Below are 18,493 nucleotides of genomic sequence, written 5' to 3' on the forward strand. Positions count from 1 at the left end.
TCGCCATCCTGAGGGAGGAAACACTGGGGCTGGGGAAGTAATCCATACCTGCCCAATGGGAGGGACTACTCTGAGCCTTACAGCAAACGTAGGAGGACGGCCCTGGGGGTCAGCCCGAGAGAGAGAGATGCGAGCAAGTAGTGAGGGACATGCGTACCATCAGTGAACTGCCATAATATTTCAAATACGTATATACGCCGATTGACACACAGCATGGAAGTAGTCACTGCTGGTGAGTGGGGGCAACCACCAAGTTGGTAGTAAGCATTGGGATAATGGGTGTGGGGGACACTGGGAGGGATAATCACACAAGTATTGGTCAATGTTGTTGTTCTTGGGTTTTTACTTTGTTCTCACTCATAACATCTGTTCAGCAGCCCGTGATGAATGAACTGGTAGGACTCTGTACAAAATACTACTGAAAACACGCTATTATTGAACTGTAACCTCTGCCCTTTTTGCAATGGATTGAGCGCTAAGACCAGACTTGCTCCTGAAAGATGTCATAGGTAACCGTGGTATGCTCAACATCCACACAAAAATAAGGTACTCCAATTATTAGTAGATGGTCGTATGTATAGATGGCTATCCAATCGTGTGTTGCCTTTCATGAAAATGCAAAAATAAAAATCAATAAAAATAGATTTAAACAAAAAAAATGAAAACACCAGGGGCGTAGCATGGTAAGTAATATTGTGGGTGAGCTACAGATTTCTCAACAATCATGCTAATACATAATGTTAAATTATATTATATGGCAAGGAGGGTGCACGAGAGGCGTTTATGGGGCGGCGGAAATGGAGTGGAATGCGAATTGGTAGGGATACTAAGTTAGAGAAAGCACATTATTTTGTGAAATAACCAACAATTTTTTAATCTTTGCAAACAGGGAGAGTAAGAGAGTGTGTGTGCTTTTTTTCCGTGTATGTAAAAAAATACCTGGAGAAATATGACAGACACCTTACCTCACTGAAAACATGTGTTCCCAACTGTTATTACAAACGCAAACACCTCCCTCTGAAGGTACACCCTTGGAAAACACAGATTTCTAGTTTTACAGGGTTGTACAAGACCGCTTCTCCCCCTCCACCAGTTGATATTCCAGGCCAACCATTTAAAGGGAATCCTGCTGTTCCCCCAGGAATTGAGAACATGTCCCCAACGTATCAAATATTACAGGAGGGTGAAGGGGCCTCTAGGCAGAACTGCAGGGACAAATCTTCAATTAAAATATAAAATGAGTACAAAATTGAATAAATGGGTCTTGCGATGGAGACAAAATGTTGGAAATGGAGTTTGTGGATGGCTAGGGTATGCACCAAAGCCAGGCAGAACCCACCACTCTAGTCAGGGTAAGTCAGTAACACACACACGATAACCCTTGCACACCCCCTTGGTAGCTTGGCAGAGCAGTCAGGCTTATCCCAGAGGAAATGGGTAAGGCATTTGCACAACACACACAAGAGTGACACACTAGGCACACCACAGGAGGATACTCCACGCAGAGTTCTATAAAAAATATAACATGTATTATATATAAAACACATAGATCACAAATACATAAATCCCTTTGCCAACTAGGCAACTGTCATTACAATACATAGATCATACACCTCTTTGCCACTAGGCAATTGTCATATCACATAGTTCATACATCACTTTGCCGCTAGGCATTTGTCATAATAATTCATAAATCAACTAGGCAAAGTGATTAACTATAAGGTCCACATGTGGTGATACAACCATTTTGAAAACATACAACACCACATTTAGTGCACACTCATTGTACATATAATGCAGTTTCTAAAAACGACGATTTGTTATTTTGATATTGCAAGGCAGGAATCTGCTGCAGTTGGATTACCCATTGGTCACCAGATAATCATGGTGCCCAAATCAGCCCTTTGTACCTTAATTCTGCAGCACAGTAATTCTGCCCATCTCGTATTGGCTGCATGGTAATTGTGGAAGGAGGTACAGGAACGAGTAGAAAAAATGAAACCCTAATAGTACCACACAATGGTTTGTTGTATGTATACCACCATAACTCAAGAGAACCTTACAAATATAAACCACAGTCAATATTCCACATGATTAAAAAAAACAAAAAGAAATTTTATACATTTTTACAGTTTATTCCATGTCATATAGAATCATACTAATCAATCATAGTGCCACACAAAAAGATTAAAAGTTTGTATAAATATACATCATTCATAGTATAATACAGTTGGTTAAAAAACTTTTTCAAGAGACAGTTAAAAACAAATTGTCTATCTAGAGACAGTTAAAAACAAGTTGTCGACGCAGCGTTTCGGTTTTTTATAATGACACCTTCATCAGGACAGGGTTCTATTCAATAAAGAAAACATAAAATTAGAATCCATAATAGTTTAGCTCTTTTTAACATGTTTGTTTCTATGTCTCTATACAGTTGGAAAACAACATTTTCTAATGGCGAGAGTATCACCTGAATTTACTCGATTTATAAGGGCACATTGTTTTGGTGGTTTCTGGATTCTTGAGTTATATGGGGTCACCGACAACAAATACATATGTGATTTTACTGAGAAATACATAAACCATGGACACATTTATAAATGTACTTCTACAGTGTACATACCTTTTTAGTTAAAGCATATCATTTGGCTTTAAACTATGGTCTTCTGTTTTCAATTCACAAGATTTTTCATAAATTTTCAGGATGATTCTTTTTAATTTAGTTGAGCATATTCAGACACTGGTTCCTTTCTATAAAATGGACCATTGAGAATATTTCAGTGATCATTCTACTGATTATTTAATCAACAACTTTATAGGCACTTTTAATGTTTTTTAGATTTATCTAAGGACCGCTGAATTTACCTTCAATATTAGGTGTATCCTTTAGAGTAGAGGGCAAGGGAGCCACCGCAATATGGATTTTGTCTCAATTTTCTCTGTAGCTAGTACTTTTTTATATATAAAAAAGAAGAAACACAACAAAGGAATCCTTAGTTTGTTTTCTTATTTTAATATTTTTAATTGACACAAAATAGATCTCTAGCACTGGACCACACTTACCCTTAACAACAGGGATTCGGCTTGGAGGGCTGCACGTGACTGGATTATCAATGATAGCGACGTGTCCCTCAGCTGTTCTTGTGGGCGGTTTCTCTCAATTTACCGTCTCTACAATGGATTAAAAGGGATCTTTATAACATATCCTGGATATTGAAGGGTACATCTAAACCCAATTCATTCTTTTAGGAGGCTTGATATATTCATTTAGTATGAGGCGACTATTCCAAATGTTAGGAGGTGCATCTGAACCCAATCATTGTTTTAGGGTGCTAAATACATTCGTTTAGTTTGAGGCGACTAGTCCTGTTCACCCTGATGTACTGTCTGCAACTTCGGTTTTACCCATATTGTTTTTTAAGTACATTCTTATCGATTGTGCTATTCTTTATATTCTACTTGTTGGACTGTGAATATTCTCTCCGTACTACGGAGACCAATCTAATTTCTATCGGGTCATCGTTATGCTCCGTATTCTCCGTCAAGGATTTCCAACCCACCTTGTTCTCAGATGCAATCTCTTTTGTGTTCTCAATGGTATATGTCCAGAAGGGGGGGCAGAAACGCCCTGCTGCCGGCGGGAGGTTGTTGGGTCCCCCGCAGGCAGAATGGCTCCTTAATTGTAGCTGCCCGCAAGTGCAGTGCTGCTGCGACATAAAGAATGAGGTAGCTCAACCCAGCCTTGACCTTGAACCGACCAGGCCACACGTAAAAGCTCTAGCCCATCTATCTTGAGGGGGAGGCGCTGCTGCTCTTGGCAGTACGCAGCCACCTACGGTTCTTTGTGGCTGAGGTAGCTAACGACACCAACATGTTCCCGTCTGTTTTTCCAGCTGTGATGGCAGGAACTCCAGGCAGCCTCATTGGTTGCCTCGCAATGCAGGCGACTTCTCTTCACTACCGAGTGGCCACGCCTTCCTCTTGCCGCCTGGAAAGCGCGGCCACGTGCTCTAGGGAACCAGGCAGGCCGCACTAAATTCCGAGTTGCTCTGTAATGCCTGGCATTCGTGAGGTGCAATCAAGGGAGCGCAGAGAAGCATCCCATCTAAACAAACCAGGGACTGGTTCTTGAGCAGATAAAGCACCCGGTAGTTCACAGATGAATGCAATAACTCTTCCACAGAGCAGGAAAGTTCAAAATGGCACCAGGGATTCCAAAAGTACAAGGAATTCCCAATAAAGTGAGAACACAAGTGGTTCACAATAACTTGATACCACAAGGGAGAACGACTTTGATATTCCTGAGTCTTCCCAAAACAGGAGGCCAGCACACACAAGCCCTTAGAGATTCTCCACAAGTAGCTTGCCACAGTAGGACAAAAAGAGTTGTTCCTTTTCCTTCACCACAGACAGAAGCAAAAACTGCAGGCCAACCCACCCCCCACACAGAAAAGGCAGTGCTCCTCACACACTTCCGCTCTTCTTCTTGGCAGGTTCGTCCTGTTACGTGAATTAATCTAAAGCCCTGGGGTTTTAGGTCCCATACTGACACCCCATTTTGTCATTGTTTTCATTGTGGCAAGGGTCTCTGATCCCAGTCCGAACTAGTCCTGTGCTCCCTGGTACAGCATGGCCACAGGTGGCAGAGACAGCATTGTGAAAATGAGACACAGTCTATATAGTTGCAAGCGAAACTCCTCCCACCATTCTAAACACAGACCAGCTCTATTCAGTCCAGCGTTGAGTCATCCAGGTAAGGCAGGGCACAGCTCAACCGCCCCTATTACTCTCTAGAGTGAATGCACATCCCCAGTAAGCATGGGCGGATTTTGCGGATCCACGATTCACGAATTTGCGTATTCACGGATCGTGGATCCGCAAAATCCGCGGATTTAGCGGATCGGCGGATTTGGGGGCGGGGCTTCCATGCCAGGACCATCGTGCCAGATTGAACCCTTCCCTTCGTATTTATTCAAGAAGACGCCACCGTTTTGTGCCATACCTCTACTCAACTGGAGTACTTTCTACTGGATAATCAGTAAGTGCTACCTCGTTGGGTAAATGTATAGTGCTTTTACTACAGTACAGCTGCTTAAAGTTCCAGAGAGTTGTCTACAGCGACCAGGTGTGTGTTACTATGCAATCGCGCCGAAGGGCGCAGGGGTCCCTTGAGTGATCTGCCCATCATAGTGGGTAAATGGCGGGAAGACGGTGCACACCTCGAGTGTGTGGGCGGGGCCAAACGGACGGGGCTTCCATGCGAGTGCACATGCCTCTTGTGTGTATAAAAGGTCAGAGACTGATCAGAGCAGTAGATGTAGAGACAGAAGCTCCTGGTCACATAACAGCACGGGGATTGCGCTCGTGAAGGTCAAAGATGCAAAGGCCTTTGTCCAGCGTCACAGCTGATTTTCGACGGTATATTTGGGAAGAAGGCACACCTGCCCAGCCTCCACAACGCTCACGATTGTTTTTGGGCTGATGAATGAGTCACTGAATGTAAGCTTCAACTAGGGCACGTGCTGTATTGATATCTGTAAGTGCTTCCTGCTGAGGTTTAATTTTTGTGCCAGGACGATCGTGCCAGAATGAACCCTGCCCTTCATATTTATTCAAGAAGAAGCCACCGTTTTGTGCCATACCTCTACTCAACTGGAGTACTTTCTACTGGATAATCAGTAAGTGCTACCTCGTTGGGTAAATGTATAGTGCTTTTACTACAGTACAGCTGCTTAAAGTGCCAGAGAGTTGTCTACAGCGACCAGGTGTGTGTTACTATGCAATCGCGCCGAAGGGCGCAGGGGTCCCTTGAGTGATCTGCCCATCATAGTGGGTAAATGGCGGGAAGACGGTGCACACCGCGAGTGTGTGGGCGGGGCCAAACGGACGGCGCTTCCAAGCGAGTGCACATGGCTCTTGTGTGTATAAAAGGTCAGAGACTGATCAGAGCAGCAGATGTAGAGACAGAAGCTCCTGGTCACATAACAGCACAGGGATTGCGCTCGTGAAGGTCAAAGATGCAAAGGCCTTTGTCCAGCGTCACAGCTGATTTTCGACGGTATATTTGGGAAGAAGGCACACCTGCCAAGCCTCCAAAACGGTATTATTCCATTCCTGGTCTGTTGTAACTAATTTACGATGGCGCCGGCAAGCTGCCAGCGCCATCATAAAATAGTTACAAAATTAGCTTCAACAGGAAGCTCTAATAGATTAAATAAAGCAGGCGTTCGATGACCTGCTTTATCTTATCTATTAGAGCTTCCTGTTGAAGCTAATTTAGCAACTATCTTAGGATGGCGCTGGCAGCTTGCCGGCGCCATCGTAAATTAGTTACAACAGAGCAGGTATGGTTGAACTTTTGCCCCCGGAATCCGCCGCTCGCGGATTGCGAATTTTCGGCAAATTCGCGAGAGTTCGCGGATCGCGAATTTACCGAAAATTCGCAAAATCCGCGATCGGAGCGGATTTAGCGCTCATGCTTAATCCCCAGCTCCTGTTACTCCAACATCAGACGCTGAATACACACAGTCAGAGGCACACAGAATGGTAAAGCAAGAAAATGTCCTCTTTCTAAAAGTGGTATTGTCAAACATACAATTTAATAACCACCTTTACCAAAAGGTGAGTTAATAAATTCTGAGAGCCAAAACTCAGTTATTCTATTTTGTCCCTTTTGAAAGATACACATGTACAATTTTACAGCACAGTCCCAATGATTAGCCTAGAGAACAGACAGCCTTTCATTAGTGAAAAATGAAATACACAGTTTTACACTATCAGGACATGCACACACACACACACACTAGTACATGTACGTCCTTTCACATGCACTGCACCCTGTCCATGTGGGTACCTACGTCCTACCATAGGGGTGCTTACATGTGGGATAAGGGAAGTTTAGGGCCTTTCATGTGAGTGCACTTGACAGGGCAAGATGGCAGTTTACAACTGAGTGTGCAGACACTGCAGTGGCAGAGCTGAGGCACTTCTATAAGGCTCCTTATGTGGGTGGCACAACCAGTGCTGCAATCCCATTAGAGCACATGGTCAGCGACGGCTACCGCCCCCCTCCCTGTGGACCCACATCAACCTGACACACTGACACAAAACATGATTGTCTTTGGAAGGCGGGGGATCGCGAGACCCCCCGGCCGTATTTATTAAGATACAAAATAATAAAATTATTAAACAAAAGATACAGTTTTATGCAAAATATTCAAGGACATTTGATACAATCATATCAACAAGTATGATATGCTAACCTTAACAAGATTCTAATACAGCTTGTTTCCTAACCGAATCTAACATCCTCCTCTGAAATTTTTGCATACTAACATTACTGGCCATATGGCGAGATCCTAACCGGTGTCAGGTCCTACTAGCTGCGCCCTTACCGCAGGTGCGCATGCGCAGCCGAGCCCGTTAATTACTCGGTCCACTCCGTGAACTCCATTTACCCACTGAAGGAGGGCCCTTACTCGCGCCATTCGCTGACGTCATGAGTACGCGCTGGGTGGCTACCAGCCATAAGGACAGCGTGACTCCCCTACCCGCGCCCCTTTGCAGCACCAGTTATACCTGCCCCTGAAGTTCTGGGAGGGGCCAGTGACCCCTCCCCCTGGGCGGACACCTCCAAAGGATGATGCCGCCCCCTCAGACCTTAAAATAGCTGCTCACCGGTCATGACCTCTCCGCATGTCCATACCCTAATAAATACGACGACCTGTGGAAAGAGATCTAAAGGACAACTACACTAACTAAATAAACACGACATGACATACCATCGTCAGGCTACTAGGGAAAAAAGGCCTAAACAAAATTGCAACCGACATTTTATGTTTCAACACTACTTCCTAAATGGGAAATAAATAATTAATACACGTCAATACACACAATAAACAGGTATACAATATACACGAGACACCATTGCAACCGACATTTATGTTTCAACACCACTTCCTAAGCGGGAAATAAGTAATTAATACACGTCAATAAACACAATAAGACAGGTATACACTATGTACAAAACACCGCAATGTTCCAGGGATGGTGGGTGGGGAAAATTAGGAGGCCCCGAGCGCGGGGCACGACCAGTGTGGGGGAGCGTCCAGGCAACAAGGGGCCACCTGAACGCTCCCCCCTCCTTTATCCTAGGGTCGCGGGGAGGGGGTGGCACGCCCCCTCCCCCCGCCCCCCAGCCGTCCGCCCCCCCGACCCAGAAGTCTGCGCAACGCCTTCCAGGTCAGGGGTCGGGCGCCAGCCAGCCGGTGGTGCGGCGCGCACCCCCGCGTCATCACTGGACGCCGGGAGGTCACGCCCCCCACCACCGGGAGTCAAGGGAAGAGGGGGTCGCCGCGCCGCCATGCGGGCGGGGGGGATGAGGGCCCCCCTTTTCATTTGATTTATAGGCCCTGGCACACACAGTGCACTTTACTAGGGACATACCAGTAACTCAAATATTCCACAACTGATAACCAATCATATCACAATTTAACAGTGAGCATATGCACTTTAGCCCTGATCAGGTTCGATTTCCAGAATCCTTTAGACAAAAGGTTTTGAGATAAAACAAAGGACCAGGTGTTGCAAAGTCATCCTGTGCCCTGGGTACCCCCTAACTTTTTGCTGACTGGAACTGGTGGCCCTGGCACACACAGTGCACTTTACTAGGGACATACCAGTAACTCAAATATTCCACAACTGATAACCAATCAAATCACAATTTATACAGTGAGCATATGCACTTTAGCCCTGATCAGGTTCGATTTCCAGAATCCTTTAGACAAAAGGTTTTGAGATAAAACAAAGGACCAGGTGTTGCAAAGTCATCCTGTGCCCTGGGTACCCCCCAACTTTTTGCTGACTGGAACTGGTGGTAACTGACTCTGACTGACTCTGGGCTCTGTTTAACCAGGCCCAGGGCCAGTGCCAAGCTAAAAGTAACACAATAGAACACAGTTAAGACACCCAACATACACTAGGGTACACTATAGTATGGTGGGGTACCCCTGTAGTTGGCCTGACCCACCACCTAAGCCCCTAGTATGTAATAGGGAAGGCGCTTAAAACTACCTAGAAGTCTCTAGTATCCTGGGGCATGGCAGTTTAGAGGCCAGTAGATTCTCTGCACCAGCATGTGTGCAGCGCTGAAGCCTGATGTCAGTTTAAAAGCTGCACTGGTGGCCAGGGCAGCTTTTAAACCTTAAATTGTGCCCATACTCGACGTTGGGGGTAGGGGCCCTTAAAAATGAAAAACCTACCATGTTTTTACATATTAGGGACCCCCAGGGTCAACCCTAGGTATCCCAGGCATTGGGGGTCAGTTATCTAAAAATGAGTTTTTATAGGCCTGGGTAAAGTGAAATTTTACATTTCACTCCCCACATTGTATTAAAGAGGTGCTCAAATTCGACTTTGATGCTGGAAGAATTGGGTAAGGATGATCTGCAATATGTCTGCAGATTCAGAACCCCTGAAGTCTCCCCTAGTTGCGCAGGGGGTGGGGGGTTGGTAGAAATTAGGGAAATACGTATAAAATATGGTTTTATAAGCCCTGGTGCTACAAAAGTGGTGCAAGTCATTTTCCCCATTGCAAACCCCATGGCCCATAGGTTAACATGGTAGGAAGTGATTGATTAATAAATATTGATAGGAGAGGACTAGCCGGACCCTTCAAAGACTTCCTAGAATGGTCGGAGGAAATCCAACAATATTATATTGTTGAATTTCTCCTAAAGTGTACATACAGTAAGTTATGATACTTTCTTGTTTGTAAGTCCGAATTCAGCCTTTCAGTGGTCTGCCCTGATTGGTCAGAGTTAAGTGGATTAGCCAGGCTGCCGGGAGGGCAATGTGCCGTTCTATAGGAATGCCAGGCCAGGAGGTGGCGTCGTAAACTACACTCTTCAAAGGCAGAAGGGAGGCCTGGGTTTCAGTCCACTAAGACAGTCGTAACCCAGAGTCAGGGCTAGGCTTAAGAAAGGTATGTGCAGATGTTAGGGGGAAAAGTCCATGAAAATAAGATATCCCAAAGTTGGGGGGGGGTTTAGCCAGCTCTTACCTCCTTGCTGGAAAATCATCCATTATGGATTTGGAAGAATGATGCACTCTGGGACAAACTAATGCCACACTCCACAGGATGTGGTCATAACTATGAGGAGTTGCCATGCTCTCATTGGTCAGCAGTGACCTGGTGCTTGACCCAGAGAATTTTGAATAAGTATCTGAGAGGGGCAGAGCCCTCCAGACCTGCTGCTTGAAACTGAATGAAGCAAGAAGGTGGCCATTTCCAGCACTCCCAATATGACTTGTTGCTCTCTACTGGTAAAGGAATTAATACAAAAACACATATCTATAGTTACGCAGCTCAGGCTTCACCAACAAGGATAAAAAATGTAATCCTACTACGGAGTATGTGTTATCATGCACTGCATTGACCATGGTGAGCTCGAGCAAATTGAGTACTGGGATGTGAGACAGTGTGCTCCCACCCTCGTTCTGTTTGAAAAGGCACCCTTGAGCTACTGAGCTGATGAGCTTATGTGCATGCACCTGCACCAAATAGTGGTATAGAGACCTGAGAAGACCTTGGGCAGCATTCCCAGCACCCACAAAATGACGTGTTGCACGCCACAGGTTAAGGAATGAATACAGAAACACGCGTCTAGAGATCCACAGCACAAACTGCACCAACAAGGGTGAACAATAAAAGACTTTCACGGAATTAAGGGTTATCATGCACTGCAATTACCATGATGCCTTAGGGCAGATTGAGTGCTGGGATATGCAGCAGTATGCTCCCACCTGCCTTCTGTTTGAAAATAAAGCTTTTGGCAGGCCTAAACCTTCCTTTTTAATACATATATCACCACTAGTTTAGGTCCTAAACAGCCCATAAGGCAGGGTGCAGTATATTTAAAAAGTTGGACATGTACTTTTATCTATTTACAAGTCCTGTAGTGAACATCTTTTAAATGTATTTTTCACTACTGCAAGGCCTGGCTATCCCATGATGTAACATTTAATAAGAAATAACTTTCAAATGGGAGCAAGCGAGAATATCGAGTTTGGTGTCTCTTGAATTGTAATGTAAAAATCTCTTTAATGGAAAAGTCATATTTCAAGTCACAATTGTGAAAATACCACTCTTAGAAAGTTGCCATTTTCTTGCTCCAACCATTTGGTGCCTGCAGGCTGCATCATGGATCACATGACTAGGTTTAGCTGGCAGTTTGTCTTTCTGTATTGCTCCCAGACAGTGAGACATTGGTGTTGGCAGGAAGGGACATCTCTGACGTGATAGGGGGAGAGATGTCACCTACCACAATTGCACACTCACAAAGGGTTCGATACTAGTCTTTTGTGTCAGCAGAAAAGCTGGGGCCAGGGTAGCGAGGAAACAAATTCTAAATACTTCTGGGGTAAAAGGGTAGCCATCAGCACTTCTCAAATACTAAAATAAATCACTGTAGATTCCTGGTGAGTAAGTCAAGGATCACACATCATGCCTTGCATGTAGTATCCAAAATTATTTTTTTTATTTTCATCAATTTCTACCAGCCAACACATGTTTTGTCAGGCTACCTTTGCCATGACTTCATTAGGACTCAATGTATGTGCTCACAATCCATTATATAATTACACTAAAAAGTCTCAAAATGATAATGAAGTTCATAACTTTTCCAAAGTCTCAAAAGATTGATAGTGTCCAAAACGAGTATAGCAGAAAACAGAGTACCGTTATGTGTTTGTGTGCTATCCTACAAATCCCGCATTCACATAATCAGTGTTCAGAACTGGTGATTCTACTGATTGGATTTTTTGCTTGATCTCAAATAATTTATTCAATTTTCAATTTATAAACTTTATTCGGTTCTTAAAAAGACACCATAAAAGCACTGATACAATATACATACACAAGTTAAAAAGCGATATTAATGATATTCAATTAAAAAAGTATGAATGTTTAAAATTTTTGTACTTGATGTGGGGGCCAGGATAGTTTTTTTTAAATGTCCAATTCCATTAAGGGACAATGTCTCTGGTAGTCCTCAGTCTTGTAGCGATCCGAATAAAATTTATCGTGCAAAATAGGGTAAAAGCGTCCTCGGCTTCCTGTAGGAATCTCAACGCCAGTTTCGCGTGCTTAAATTTTAGCTCTTTCAGGATGCCCACCAGGAACTTGCGTCTTGGTGTCGCATAAAATGGACACAGTAAGACAAAGTGAAGGGTATCCTGCGGAGATCTATGATCGCAGCCGCAGGTACCCTTCTCCTCCACTGTGTGGGTAAATCCAGATGGCACTGCAAGGATGTGGTGTAACATGTTGATTCTAAATCGGGTTATGAGATAGCGATCCTGCGCATTGTACATGACCCTTAAGTAAGGTTCCATGCCTTGCTTCGGTGTGAGATTATTGTAAGAGAGATTGGTAGGTTTAAGCCCCTCTTTTTCTGCCCTTATTAACTTCAGCTGCGTGAGGAAAAGTTTTTTGACCAATGTTTTGCACTCCGGAGTTAAAGAGTCGGGGGCTGAGAAGTATTTAGAACAGCCAATCTCTGTTAGCGACTCTTTAACAAATTTCAGCCAGGGGATTACATGGCCTTTGTCTCTTTTGAGGCAATCCTCAATGATTTGTCTGGTTAGGGCCGCCTCGGGGTTGGTCCATACCTTCACCCATGCTAGAAGAGGTTTAATTTTAATTTTGTCCTCCAGGAAAGGTTCTCCCAGCTCTTCATGTATAATGTGGGCCAAAACACTCTGTGGGACTTTTAGTATTCTTCGTAGGAATTTGTTTTCTTCCGTCTGGAGTGGCTGAGCTTTTTTACCCAGAAAGCCCCACACTTCCGCTCCATAACTTACTTTCGCGCAACAGATGGATCTGTACAAGGTCAGGATTTGTTCCGGGGACCATTTCCCTAGTCTCTGCCCATACCCCATGATGGCTCCTACTGCGGCCGCCAATTTGGTCGAGTGTTTTTCAATCAGGGGTTTAAACGATAGGTCGTGATCGAATAACACCCCTAGATATGTGAAGGACTTGACCTGGTCTATTTTGTGTGACCCGATGTTATAGGTAAAAGTTCCTTTTGTTGGTTTCCCTGATGTCATAATGAAGGACTTTTCCAGGTTTGTTGCCAGGTCCAATTTGTCCATAAATTTGACAAACCCGTCAATTAGTTTTTGTAGGCCCAGGGGAGTTCTCGAGAGCAAAACCGCATCATCGGCATAAAGTAGTACGGGTACAGCTCGATGACCGATTTGGGGTGAATCAACTTTTAGTTTAAGGAGGTCCTGTTCCAGTGCATTAATGTAACTGGAGAAAAGGAATGGGGCGAGGATGCATCCCTGCCTTACTCCACTATTGCAAAAAAAGGGATCGGTCTTTTTTCCTTCCTGGCTGTATCTTACACTTGCTGAGGTATTGCTATGTAGGTTTTGTAAGGTGTCAGCTAATGAATGATCCACACCCAGATCCATTAGCATAGCCCAGAGCTTTCTCCTGTTTACGCGGTCGAAGGCCGCTGAGAGATCCATAAACCCCATATGTATTGACCCCCTCCCGGCGATGGTGTATTTTGCAATCAGGAGGTATAAATTTAGGCACTGGTCGGTGGTGGATCTGCCTTTCCTGAAGCCGTATTGGATTTCGGAGAGAATTTGTTGCTCCTCTACCCAATCTTGCAATCTTGATAGGATGACTCGACCCAGGACCTTAGCTGTCACGTCGATGAGCGAGATGGGTCGATAACATTGGGGGTCGTCCCGATTGCCTTTATTGTAGATAGGGACTATGGTCGCTGTTGACCAGGACTGGGGGAGGCCTACCTCCGTTGCCTCATTTAGCACCCTCGTGAGTAACGGAGCCCATAGATCTGGTTTGCTTAGGAATAGGTCTGGTGGTATTCCGTCCGGGCCCGGCGCCTTATTTTTGCTCAGTCCGGTTATTCCTAATTCGACCTCCTTTAAGGTGAAGTTGAGTTTAACGGGCTGGTGGGCCTTCGATAGCTCCTCTTGGGGTGTTTGGTTTGAATGGTTGTATAAACTCTGGAAATGTTTCTGCCATTGCTCCGGCAAGATGATGTTCAAGATTTTTGGGGCCCCTTGGTCCTGGAAGCAGGGGGCATTGATCACTTTCCAGAAGGCGGTAGAGTCCTTTCTTTCTGCGGCATCCCTTAAATCTTCCCAAGCCTGGTTTTGTATACTCTGCTTTCGTACCTTCACGGCTTTTTTATATTCGGCTCTGTTTTTTGCCAACTTCATTTTGTCCCTTGGTTGGGCGTGTAGACTGACCTTCAGGTTTTTCAGCGCCTTTGTGCATTTACGGTCAAACCAGCGGGGGCTTGTAGAAGTATTGATATTCGCTCCTTTGGTTTGGAGAGAATTATTTACAACCTGCGCGATTTCTTCAAATGCCTTCACCACCGCACCTCCAGTTACGCAGGGGTCGAGACATTTATCGATCGCTGCTGAGGCTTCACATAGGAGTTTTTTATAAAAACAGTTCCCATCAATTTTGGCCCATTTAATTCTTCTACCCTGGTCCACTGCTCTTTCCAATATGACCGGTCTCTTTTCCGCTGAAAAGACAAAACCTTCCATTTTAATGATCACCGGATTGTGATCACTGAAGCTACTGGCCTCTATGAGGATTGTACTGATAAGGCTTTTTAAATTAGGAGAAACTAATGCAAAGTCAATATAAGAATGACAGCCTCTGCCTTTAAATGTTGGGGTTAGTTCTCCTCTCTCGTTTAAGATGGCAAGGTCCAGGGTTTGGGTGAGGTTGTGCCTTTTCATTAGTCTTTCTAGGTCCCAACCCTCTGATGAGTGGGTGAAGTGTGGGCCTTTCATGATCGTACATTTTGACCAATCATTATTAGAGGGTAACAGATTTTCGCAGAGGTGGCAGTTAAAATCTCCCATAAGAATTAAATTCATGGGCTTTGGTGTCTTAGATAAAAAGTTCAGACAATTTTCAAGTTCTTTTATAGCTACGCCCTTCTCCGTAATAGCCGGTGTGTTATACCAGTTCATTAGCAGGAATGAAAAGCTTGATGAGGTGAACCTTAGTACCTGAAGGTTACGTGTGACCCATTTGGTATTGGACCAGGTGCCATTAATATCTAAGTGGACGTAAATCGCGAGCCCCCCACTCGCTCTCCCTGAGGTAGCTTTTTTTGCAGGGACAAAGAAGCTTTTGTAGCCCTCCATGCTATAGTCGTGTGGTTCGATGACCCAGGTCTCTTGGAGGCATAGGATATGGAATTTCCTAATGTAGCTGAGCCAATCCTGAGATGTAAACTTAGTCGCTAGCCCTGCGATGTTCCAGGTAGCTATTAATAGGTTATCGTGAATCATTACCTTGGGAGTCCTTCTACCTTCACCTGTCGATGCACTTAACTGTTTGCCCTTTGCAGGTATGGCGGCCCGGCTTAATTGCGGCCCGGGGTGGGTGGCGATACTTCTTTCGGAATTTGTCCCCTCCCCTGTACCCTGGGTACTGTTTGGTGGTATACTAGATCTCAAATAATTTATTAAATGTTACTGTATTTTTCTAAATTTAAGTAAGGTTTTAATTGTGTTGTGTTTTACTTTATTACTGTTTGTGTGCTGCATTTATACTTAACACATTGCCTCTTAGTTAAACCAGAATGCTCTGTGCTGAGCTACAAGAGCGTTCAGCACAGGTTAATTTAGGGTTTGCTTATGTTTCACCATGATGGGGATTGTGGTTTCTGCTTGAGTAGGGTTCCACCCCAGGGTGTCGTCGGGGTTGCAACTATGATCCCTGGCAGTGCCATTGTGATCCCAGACACTGCTCTTACAACCACTGGTCTAAAAGGGGGGCAAAGACAGCACAAGGAACAGAGGAACAGGGGCATTTTGATGTTGAAAATGCTCTAGAGACTCTGTGGGACTGTTTTTCGAGATTTTGTAGCTGCAAAATCGGCCCTGTACCAAAATTGACCGAAAACCGGCCCAGCAAAGAGCTCGGTGGGCACCTCCGTCCCCCCCGAGTGGGGAGACCGGCCGAGCTCTTTGCCAGGGCGGGTTGTGGTTCCCAGTCCGGTCCTGCTGAGATGCCTTACATTTTTGAGAGTCATGAGTGCTTTGTTGTACTCTTTTATATACACACCACTGCACGTTTCTTTTACTGCAGCACTACATTTTTAACAGCCCGTTTCAGTCATTTTCTTTCAGTTTTCATTTGTGTGAGAGAGAAAGTCTGGTGTCACTGACCAGCAGGACTAGAGAGGGGGCTGCAGAGCAAGTTTGATGTGTGTATTTTAGGTAGTAAGTATGGGGAGGGCCACTAGGATTATTCAATAATGCGGCCAGGGCTTTTTCTGCATAATTACTGACATCATCAGATGCATTATCTACAGATTTTTACAAATAAATAATTTGTAACTGAACTGGATCAAAAGTTACTAAAATTGCAATGACACTTATTTCTACGCCATGGAAAGCCCTATACAATGTTAACTGGTCACCTTTCAGTTGCTTATTACCGTATTTTATTTTTTTATTTTGAGAGTTTTATATAGCGTGTACTAGATTCAAGAAATTGGATTTCAGAGCGCTTTACATGAGCACCAGTATCGTTACAGCTGGACACATTCATAGTTGTTAGGCACGGGGAGATTAAGTGATTTGCCCAGAATCACAGGATGTTCAGCATCATTGCCAAGCCATGAACCCGGTTCCCCAGCTTCGAGGTAGACCGCTCTTGCCGTAAGGCTACAACCTCTCCCCAATGGTATATAGTAAACTGGTACTAATGAGGTAAAATATTTGCCCAACCAGAATTAGAATGTGTAAAAATTGCAAAATTAATTAGCAGTACCATCTCTAAATCTGCAGCATTACGTTGCATTTTATGCCTTTTCTTACCACAAACTTTAGTCAACCTTTCCACATAATTTGGTCTCCTGCTGCATAATTTTAGTGGTCCTAAGTATGACACACTACAGAAAAATCTGCCAAGTGTCATACATCTGGAGTTAGAATTTGATATTTTGGTACAATTTCTGCATTACAGCTCATGTTGGAGGTTGTCACGCAATTAGTAAGCAAATAGATTTGGCTGTGTACTTCTCTGCTTCATGGTCTCAACAGTGGTAATCCATTTCTCTGCAGCTAGAGTAATTTACACTGGGTTCTGGTTTGCTGCAGCCAATCACAGTAATGGGCTCTATTTTCACCCTTTCTCTTATTATTCCTCTGTTGCTGTCCAGGTAGCTGGCTAACTTAGTACCTCACTTGTGGTACACTTTTCAGCACCACCCACCCAACTCCATCACAGTGTTGTCCAGCTATCCACAGGCACATATATTTGAAACTTGGGTGCAGAGCATTTGAAAAAAAGAAGCTAAGGGCGACAGGAGATGGTATGGGACCGGAAGCAAAAGTCCCACTTCCACTATTCCCCTTAAGTGAAACAAACGTCTGCTACTCCTGTTATTTTGGTGAGTTGACACCAACAATGCCATCTTGTTACAATCTCCAAGTCATACGTCAGCACAATGAAAGAACATATCAGCCTTGTATTCTTCTCAGGATGGCCTGATGTAAGAAGTGGAGGTCATTCTTTGCTCCCCTAGATGCTAGCCGGCATAACAGGCAGGAATTTTGTAAGTCACAATTACATCTCAACCTTTTGAGTCTCCATGTTGGGTGAGTTTGACTTCTGAAGGAGAGTGACCCATTGAAATTACTGGAGATCTAACATTTGAGTGGGATGTTTTTCAGTGAGGTTGATCGCCTAGAAGTCAATAGAGGGACATAAGTGTTTGGATTCAGAAAGTGAGACCAAGAAATGTGGTACTCACAAAAGAAGTTAGAATTCAGAGATAGGGCTTGACTGTGTATAACTACATCATCATCTGTTTATAGACACTGTAGGTACATCAGAAAATCTGTAGCAAGCTTTTAAATATTGATCTTTTCAAATTGACTTTTAGCTTCACTGAACCATTAGGTCATTGGTCACTTTACTCATTTGCCCAATCATTCACCCATTTTCCACTTGTTGATTCACTTGTTGCTTGAATATGAATCTACCTTGAAAAAACAAAGACAAGAGGCATTAGGCAGGAACATCTGGTTTAATCAAACATTACTGCTGGGAAAAAAAGCGAGTCTGCGAACTAATACGAAGTACATTTGTTTTCAATGTTTTTTATACATTTCTTGAAGCATCATAAAACTGTTCATAGATCTTGTTTCGGAAGTGGAATGTGGACCTTGTCATAAATTTCTTTCATCTGATGCCAAATGCAGGTGGGTCCTGACCTTGTCCACACAATGAGAGCCAGTGGGTAACGTGTACCAATGGGGAGCGTGTATTCAATACATGTGATGTGTGTGCTGTGTCCTGATTGGCTCAATGTTCCTGACTACATGTGGAATCTTACTTTATAGTGTTTTGGGAACACATGCCCCTTGGCCATGTGTGTTTTATTGGAGTCAGATTCCCAGGACCATTGTG

The sequence above is a fragment of the Lissotriton helveticus genome, chromosome 3_2, assembly GCF_964261635.1.
Source record: "Lissotriton helveticus chromosome 3_2, aLisHel1.1, whole genome shotgun sequence".
NCBI lineage: Eukaryota > Metazoa > Chordata > Amphibia > Caudata > Salamandridae > Lissotriton > Lissotriton helveticus.